General features: G+C 49.6%; 1 long non-coding RNA gene across 1 annotated transcript; it reads right to left on the bottom strand.

Moving 5' to 3' along the window:
- Window positions 1–1601: 1601 nt before the first annotated feature.
- Window positions 1602–9429, bottom strand: LOC142604232 (uncharacterized). Its single transcript, XR_012838122.1, has 3 exons — window positions 9332–9429; window positions 4814–4930; window positions 1602–1828 (listed from the first exon to the last, which is right to left on the bottom strand). It is a non-coding gene; the product is annotated as an uncharacterized LOC142604232 (long non-coding RNA).
- Between the last annotated feature and the right edge of the window lie 304 nt (window positions 9430–9733).

Here is a 9733-nt window from a genome sequence, read left to right as displayed (position 1 = left end):
CTTGTGATTTTCTTGAGTTTTCTCCTTTGCAGTGACAGCATTTCAAGGAGGGTGTATGTTTCCTACCTCGAGTTATTTTTCTTCCAAAATCTTAGGTTTCTTACTGAAAAAACGTTTTGATAGCAAAGTCTGAATCACCCTTAATTTATCACAGCCACCAGCCTGTCCTATCTGGGATGGCAGCTTTGACAGCTAGCCTTGACTGATACAGCCACCAGCACCTTAGAAGTGTGTGTGCAGGAGAATGTGTATCTGGGCTAGAAGAGACATACTATGCAGCACAGCACAGCTGTACTGACTATAACCCCTCTTGCCCTTCACTGTTCTTGACCAACACATTAAATCCCCCCACGCTCACACACACACACTGCACTGACACCCAGACGTGGGTACCTGGGGGTTAAGGGTGGCTGGTTGGTCCTCCGGGTCAGCACTTGCAGAGATAAAGGGACAGAAAAGGAAATAAAGGGTTTTGTCTTCCTCCTGGCCCAGCAGGTATCTGGAAACCCTGCTGTCACACCATCTGTCATCTCCTTGGGAGGCTGGCTCTGCAGCATGCTGGGGTGTGCTTTGGTTCTGCATCAGTTGGAGGAAACACTGTGCCTTCGGGCTCCCCCTCCTCCCTTCCTCCTGATGTTTCTTCTTTAGAAATACTCCTAATGCTGCTGTGTGACCTCCCGTATCCTGTGGTCACTGAACTGATACCCCTCCTGCAGCCTCTGCAGACACGGGGGCTCCCACGTCCCACCACCAAAACGCAGCAGTGGTTCCCTCCAGCCCAGACCCAGCTTTCCAGGCTGCGGGCTCTCTCTGCACCAGCTCTCCAGATTGTGGCATCCCCAGGCTGGGCTTACATCTCAGAAAACATGCTGCGTTGAAAAAGGGTTGGGACCTGTCTCCTGCCCTTTGACCACAGCCCTGCTTGGCTGTGTGCGACACCAGGCTGCGTGCACACAGCCTGCAGGAAGAGGAGACAACAGGCACCTTCTCGTGTTGACAGAGACTTCCAGAGCTGATGGATGGACATAAAGAACACCATTGACCTGAATAAGGCAGAGGAATGACGGTTTCTGAGCACAGAGCACCTCAGAGCCAGTAAGCAAAGGTCTGGTGACCTTACAGGACACAGCGTGGCTGTGACAGGCAGAGGGAATTGTGTCTTCAGCAATAGCACTCACTTTCCTGTTCCTCAGCAGTCACAGCTCTGGCTGGGGAATGCATGTGTTGCTACGGCTGTGGCTATTTACACACACTACAAAACAGCTTGTGTAGCTGCCCAAAAAGTGGAGAGCGTTAGGAGCTCACCGTGGGTGCAGAGAGGGGCTGCTGCACTGAGCGGGGTGGGCTTTCACGTGAGTGTGCACATCCATTGCAGCGGCCATTGCCTGCAGTTCCTGGGCGATGAGCATGCAGGACGGGCACGTCCGCAGAAGCTGGCAGGATGTTTTCACACGGCATGAAGGCAGCGATGGGAGTTGCTGAGGCCACGTCCACGGCTCCTCTCCAGAAGGTCCAGCCACCCCCTTGCTTTGCCAGCAGTGAATGGCATGCACAGGGAGAGGGAAATCACCCTGGAGGGTCTGACCACAAGAGAGCTGGGGGAACCTGCAGGCAGCTTTGGGCAGAGAGCGCTGTCTTGTGGGTTGTGTGAGCTCTGGATGGTGTTGTCAGATGACTCCATCTGAGGGCGAATGCAGCAGAGATTACACTCTGACTCAAGGTTAGTTTTGATTTATTATTCCCAGGAACCTTTAGCACAACAAAGCTTGTTGAGTTCCCTGCAACAAGCGCTCTTTGTTTTACTGCCTTTATAAATCACCTTAGTGTGCTGAAATGTAAGAATAGAAAATGTTAGTCTAGACTAAACAATTGCTAACCAGTGAGACAAAATAATCAATATTCATAAGATAAAACACCAGTGTAAAGTGAGCAATGATAATAATGAGGAAGAGAAACAAATCAAGAGGTGAGGCTCCCAAAACCTTACTGCCAGAACAAATGGTGCCTAAGAGTATGTTGCTCTGGACTGTATAGCTTTCCAAAGACCAATGGTCAATGACCATGGAAACAGCCAGGGGTTCAGGATAGCACCTTGGTTCAATCTGATCTACGTTGGATGTGCAGAAGAATGAACCTGATGTGCATATATCTGGTAGGGTTGGAATCGTGCAGGAGAGATCAAGGACATGAGATGGGAATGAGGTTAGGAATAAGTTAGGGGATTTCAGTCTGGGAAGACATGCCTGGTGAAACAGTGCATGCAGTGTGGGCAGGGCAACCCTGATGGCTAGTGCAGTGTCATCTGGGGTGGGAGAGAGCAAGGGAGAAGGGCTACAAAGGTGTGCAGCAGCATGAGGAACTCCAGTGCTAGGTGGGAAGAGAGGGGAGACATTGCTAGCACCTCTGTGCCACTGGCACTCACCTCTGTGGACACTGGGAGTAGGACAGTCCATCTATGTGTCCTGGGACATGTTGCATGGCCATGAGCCCTAGTACCTCTGATGGTCCCTGCTTCTGGAACCCACCTGCAGCTGAGGCACTTTCTTGCACCACGGGAACTGACCCTCTCCAGAGCCTGTGACTGGCCCCGGGCACCACAGGGCAGCAAGACACTGGTGAACAGAGGACTTCAGGGAAGGGATTGAGCAAGGAGAACTTCTCTGTGCATGAGGGCTGCCTGGAGTGAAACCATGGCTGTCAACCAGTGAGTTGGCTAGGAATCAGGCTTGGCCAAATTTGAGCAAGCGGCCTGCAAAGAACAGGAGGTTGAGGGCTGGGTGTTTATTTCTGCAGTGAGGTGGTTTATGTCTGGAGTCGGCAAATGTAGACTAGCTGGAGGGGTACGGGGCAGCAGCCTCGGACTTGAATATCTTCAGGCGGGACCTTGTGGGAATGCCCTATCCCAGGGAAAGGTGCAGTGTAGTGGTGTGGGAGACAGCTCATACATCAGGTAGGCTGGCCATGCTAGGACAGGTCTGATGATAAAATCACAAAGGTTGCTTCTAAAGCATAGGGATGGTGCAAATGTGTGGTGTGGGGACTCCCCGCAGGAGTACATTTCCTCTTTGCTCACTTGCAGAGGCATTGCCCAGTCCCACTGACACCAGGAGGCACAGCATAGGCCACCACACTTGGTGTTAGGTGGCCATTTCCTTCTAAGTGTAAAGTGAAAGACAGCAGAGGAAAAGCTGCTGCTGAAGGAATGTCATGTTTCAGGGAAAGGCAGATATCAGGTCCCTCTGGGATGCCTGGCTTTTCAGGACACCAAAGGGCAGCAATGGCTGGCAACGCTTAGGTGACAAACTCTGTGTTGTGCTGCAGACCTGCCCACGGGGACCTGAGATCGAGGGTGAAGTCCATATCACTTAAGACTACACTGACAGTGCAGCATCCTTCGCTGACCTTGTCACTAGGGCTCCCCCAGAGACACCCGGGTGGTCAGTGGGGTCAGGGGTGCAAGAGATCCCACTCTAGGTAGACATTGACAGTATGTCAGATGAGTCAAGCCCCAAAATAGCCTCTGCCCCTCCCCATGCCTCTCAGACCCTGCATCCCTACATCCCATAGTGGTCTGCAGCGTCCAGCGCCACACATCACTCGTGTAGCTTGAGGCACATCCGAGATCTCGTCGTGTGTGACACCAGGGAATTGGCCTTCACCTCTGGAGGGATGCGGATCTGTGGGGCAGCTGGAGGCGGATGGGTGTTGCTGCATCTGTAGTCTGGCAGCGGGGCTGGAAGGGAAGCAGCGACCCAAGATCAGGGACCAAGTGGGGGAGAGGAGAAGATAGGAGAGTGGGGTGGCTGTGACCAGGGATCCATGCAGGGAACGGAGAAGGACAGAGGCCAAGAGACATGGACAGAGGTGCAGAAGAGAGTAGCTGAGCTCCACAAACAAACATACATAACTGACAAACCCCGTGCCAGATAAATCACTAGAAACCTCCAACCAAGCACACACGGAGATCTCTATAAACAACCTAACCCAGCAAACTCTTTTGAGGAAAAACTCAAAAACTTTGATCATTGTTGCCATGGTGATGTGATTTGGAATAAGTGTGGCAGAGTATTTTTTATTATCAGCCTTTGTCATAAACAAATAACCTGCTGTAGACTTAGAAAAAAGGGATAGAGCTGGGCTCAGACCATCTAATCATCAGACCCAGAGGCTGCAAGTAATAAATCAAGGAAATAGGAAGATTGTAAATTCCACCAGAGGTCACTTGGTTAAACAAAGTGCAGGCATGGGAGACAGCTGGAGTGGGTGGGGAGTGAATTAATGGCAAGGTCTGGTCACTGTCAGTTAGCATTCAGGTTCTGGTTTATGGTGACAGGCACCTCATCTCCAGAAGCCTTCTAGGAAATACAGCCTGCATACTAAGCACGGGCTAGCTGTTGAGACTGTGGCTGGTTTGGGGAGGTATTGCCCTGTGGTTTTACCCTAGGGATGTGGGTTGTGCTCTGCCTTGTGTAACATCATCCAGTAGTTTGACTCCAGTAGAGGCATGAGCAGATCCTGTTCTGCCAGAAGTCCTAAACCACTCCACTGGTGAAGATTGTTACCCCCCAAAAACAGTTGGTTGCAGCAGACTTAACCTCTTGTGTGTGTGGTGACCCCGTCATCTTGTGTATCTCTGCAATCCGGAGCGTTTAGTAAATTGATGGATTCTGCCAGCCATGGCCCAGTAGCAAATATTACCCCTGTGAAAAGTTGCACTTCTGCTAAAGGGACCTCATAGTTTTGTTTCACCTCCACATTGGCTTAAAAGGTAAAGTAAATAACTGTGGGGATGAGCATAGAGCTTGCAACTCACCTCTTGTGGGGTTTGCACTCAGTGCTGGCCATGTTGCAACATGGATCCACAACCTGCGGTTAGTTGCGCTGGTTCCCTGTCAGGAGCTGATGACCATCAGTGCTGGTGAATGGTACCCTGGGGAGAAAGATGCCAACAGGGGTGTGATGAGAAGAAACTTGGCTTTCCCCATCCCATCCCAAGATCTGGACTTCATCCGGACCTGGCACACAAGCATATTGAGTAGGGCCTGACTTCCTCTGTGCATGTCCTTGGGGCCAGGGGTGAGGCAGTCCTGGACTGCTCGATGTTCTCAAGAATGAGAGCACAAGGATGCACAACCCAGGGAGAAAAGAAAGCCCTAACAACCCTGGCAATCCGGCAGAGCCACAGGAACGCTCTGCCCCCAGGGAGTGCCTGTGCCATGCGGCTCTTCGGATTTGTCTTGGAGACAAGGTTTCTGTGGCCTTCATTTCTCAGATTTGCAAGTGTGTCTGTTTGACAGCTGGACTGACCAGGAAACAAAGCCGCGCGCTCACAGGCAGAAGGGACGTTTTGATCTGCGTCGCCTCTACCCATAAGTGTAGGTTATCTCCTGCAAATCCCCTACCTCGGACTCTTGGTATGGATGTAATGAAAAGCATCCAGCAAAATTTGTGTATGAACATGAAATACTTCCTAGGTGTCTTCCGAGTTCCTGTGAGTCCCGTCTACTCTTCTAGCAAAACCCTCCACTCTGTAGTGTAAAATCTAATCCTACAGGTCATTGGCATCACACCGGTGGTGGCTATGCAAAAGAGGTTGACACTGAATTTCCAATACAAAACACCTACTGTGACCCATTTTCCTCTTTAATTCAAAACACCCATGACTTTGAACATCTTCAGAGCTATGGTGCTTCCATCTTCCTGAAGCCCAGAGCATCACATCAGTTCAGGGGAACATTATCCAGGGGAAGCTTGAATCTCTATCAGCCTATCTAGTGGCTGTGACTGCAGCACTGCTCTGACTCTCCCGAGGGATGCGGTGGATCAGGCTGCTCGCACTGGGTTATGCTCAGAAAGCCTTTCCTCCTGCTTCGCCCTGATGCTCCCAGCAGAGTGCTCTGCTTCCATGAGTCAAACTGCATCCTGTTCTTCTCGTTGAGCTTTAGCCCAGCAAACTCCTGCTCCTCACAGCCGGTTTTGCTTCGCTGGCACTCCCAGTCTGAGCAGTTCCCTCATCTCTGTCCTGCATCTTCAGAGAAGAGGGAAATCCGGTGTGACGACTTCTGAGCGTGAAACAAAGTCGCTCTCTATACATCCCTTTCACACCCTATGTCTCCAGCTTCTGCTCCTTCACCTCTTAAAGAATTTATCTATCCTGCTTTCCCCGGCGTTATACAGCATGGCACGGCTTTTGTGTAAAGCTTGGGCTGCTAATGAACATCTCACAGTACCTTTCTGTGTGCAGAAGGCCATGTAAAAACCATGTGCACGTGCGTTAACATTGCAGTCTCAGAAAATAGGAAAAGAGACACGTGAACTCTTCTAGGGATCGTCCCACCACTAATGCTCAGTGTCACCCAGTTGCTCTGCTGGGTACGGGATTTAAACTCCCTGCTCTTCATGAGGACGAGAGGTTATGTTTTAGGTTTGGATGAAGCAGAAGTCGTGGAGAGCTGGCTGCAGACAAGGCATTGTGTGAGCAGCAGAATTCACTTTTTCAGCTTGAGCTTGGAGTTAATTTTAGAAGTAATTATCTCCTGGAAGTTCATCTAGAAGCTTGGTCTCAGTGGTGGTTTGAAACTCCTGTGTTGAAGTACCTCGGCTCTAGCCCTGGGGCAAGTATGGAGACAAAACTGTCACGGAAGAAGTGTGCCCCACTTGAGGAAACATTTTTCCTGCACAGGGAATCTGGTCTGAAAACTCCCAGAAATGTGCACCTGCTCAGCAAAGGTGACTCTCATACCTGCTCCTTGTTGCAGAGTAGCACTTCGATCCACAGCACAGTTGTTTCCAGGTACTGGCCAAATCCCAAACAAAGTGCTTTAGTGATGAGGCTATTCTCTAACAAATGACACAAACACACAGCACGCAGCCACCGCTTTCATAGCAACGACAGAAGGACCCACAAGTGATGTCCTGGGGCTGCCAGTACTGAAGTACAGAACAGGGCCATGAATTCTGCCATTTTTATGACTGAAAGAAAAACCTCTGGTGATCAGGAAACCCTTGTAGGAGACAGGGAAGTGCCAATGCTTTGAGGAGCCTGACCCTTGGATGCCTCTCTTGTGGTACACAGGCATGCACACAGATGCATCCCTGGCATCTGCAATGGAGGTAGCCACTGCTTCGACAATTCCTGTGGTGCTCTCTCAGCTGTATTAAATAAATCCTCCTTTCCAAAAAAGCCTTACGCAGATGAAGCAGCACCCATCCATTGTACAGTGGAGGGCTAAACCACCAAAGAGCTGTTGCGAAGGGTAAATTTTCCTCTGTATCCAAGCACCGAAGCACCTAACTCCCACTGGTGCCTTCCAAATCAGCTTCGCCCTGTTACAGCAGTGCAGAAGGCTATCCATCCTTTTGATATTCCCCATTACAGGAATGATTCTCTGCTGCAAGCAACAGCCCTAGTTGAGAAATGCGACTTGTATCCTTGTTTTCCAGGTTATCTATGCTTTTTGTAACCTCTAAGGCATTATATAACTTTCCCTCTTGGGAGTGTGCACCTGTTTTAATAAAAATAAGTTAGTAGTAGAATATGAAATTAATGTAATGACACCATCCGACTGTTCCCCACAGGAATCTTGCTCTTTATTAGAAGAGGGTTTAGAGGAGAGCAGAAGGGAAAGCATTTCCTAAGTGCAGCTGGAAAGAGATCTCGGTGCCTGCAGAGCAGAAGGGGACGATGCGGGTCCGGACTGCGCACCAGCGTCTGCTCACCCACATCCCTGCTTCTCATCAGGGGCTCACCCGCAGCGCTACTTCTGGGTCCTAATTCATAATCCCAGACTGGACACCTTAGCCAGCCCCCACAAAATACTCTGCTGACCAAGTTTGCTTAGTTTCTGCATCAGATAATTTCTCCCTCATATTCGGAGAGCCTGCTGCTATCTGCGAACAAATTATAAAATTGCCCTACTTCAGCATAAGCTATTTGCACCTGCATTCATCCCCCTTTTTGCCATTCGGGCGGGATGCGGGAACAAAACCGTGTGAGTTAAGTGATAAAATGTACACCCTGAATCCCATTGTGGAAAGTGGCTAGCAGCCAGCTGAACTCTTCAGGGCACTCTGAATCTCCAAATGACTCATGAAAACTAGTCAAAAAAATCCCTTTAGGAAATGACCCAGTTGAAGAAATCAGGATCTGCTCACAAATGATTTGCTAACCAAAGAATGCATCCATGGAGCCTGTTTCTTGTGGCCTGACTCATCCTCAGTACTAACCTTTTTTTTCCCCCCTTTCTTTTCTTTGAGAGGTTCAAAACATTTATATGGAATTGCTAGAGTATTTTATAGATATTACTCACCAGCTCAGCATGATTAAATGCAACCTATAATATATATAAAGAGGGCCAAATTTTCTAAAAATGTCAGGCTAGCTCAGGAGCTAAACTTCCCAGGAGCTTTAAGTGTTGCAAATGCTGAGGACTGCAACACATCATTTTCAGGCTCTGCACCACCCAGGAGTGCCTCTCCTCAGCTCTCAGGGCTGCCTAGGCAATGCGGGGGGATTTGCTTGCACTGCCCAGTCCCTCTTCAAGTGTAGGAAGCTCTTGCCAGCTGCAGGGAAGAGTCTCTTTTAACCTAGAACTTTCCTTTAGGGTGAAACCTTTAAATTCAGATAACTTTAGTGGATAGGCTCATCCTTTAGCTGTCTCCCTGTCTCCATTGATTAGGAAAGCACTTTAGGCACTTGATGGAAGACGACTGCTTTGCCCCAAGATAAGCTCCTCCACAGTAGGTGTACCTATTTAAAGTTAGTCTCGTGAGATCTAGTTTTTCCTTCTGAAACCAGGGAAGGGGTCAGGAATCACACCTCCAGGAAAAGAAGGTAACCAGGGAGGGATGAACCTCTGTCACACACGCCAAAGAGCCTCTTGGAGCTGAATGTCTTGCTGTGTGGATCAAAGCCAATGAATTTGAGCCAGAGCTCAGACTACAGGAAAAACACAGCTCTGCTGAACAGCTTATCCCTGAGCAGAGACAGCTTAAGGCTTCCCGAAGGAACAGCAGCTTTGAACTTGGGCCCCTTACAAGCGCCAGGAGAAACTATAAGGGCACAAGTGTGGCGGAGGCAGAGACAGCCCTTGCAAACCTGGCTGCTCCTCTGGCTGCTTTGGGGAGCACCCACCTGCCCCCAGGCACTACCCCTCTCATGCTGGGAGAAGAGTTTGCATCCAGCCTGCTTTATTCCAGGCATCCAGCACGGGAAAAACAACCTTTTTGGCCAGAGCAGCTCTCTACTTGATTTCTGCCTGTAGCTGATTCTGCCTCTGAGAAATTTCTGAGCGACACACAGTACTGAAGGTAAACCAAATCAAGGGCATACCTGGGGTGGGAAAGTATTTCTAATCCCCTTCAGGGCTGGAACTCAGGAGACTCGAACAGGCACCAGGGAAGGCTTGAGCTGGGCTTCACCCTGCCCCTGCGGGCGCTTGCAAAGAGGTTAGTCAGCAGCTCCCTCTCTGTACAGCAATAGTAATCTCGGCTTTTAATAGCTCTCTGTTAGCTCAGGAAAAAGGAGCAGCTGACCATGAAACAGCAGCAAGGACATCTGAAGAAGCCTAAAAATGTAACCTGTGAATGCTATGTTTTTAAATAGAGTGCACAAAGGGAAAGAGAGAACTTGGGATAAAACCAAAGCTGAAAATCCATTTTGGGGGAGTAAGTGAATGCTAGGTAAAGACCAACTTTTCACTTAGAACTGAAGTGAGAGGGAAGGGTGGAGCTG

This window comes from Balearica regulorum, chromosome 17 (genome assembly GCF_011004875.1).
Source record: "Balearica regulorum gibbericeps isolate bBalReg1 chromosome 17, bBalReg1.pri, whole genome shotgun sequence".
NCBI classification, from domain to species: Eukaryota; Metazoa; Chordata; class Aves; order Gruiformes; family Gruidae; genus Balearica; species Balearica regulorum.
The sequence above is the reverse complement of the archived record's forward strand: the minus strand, read 5'-3'. Positions and strand labels throughout refer to the sequence as shown.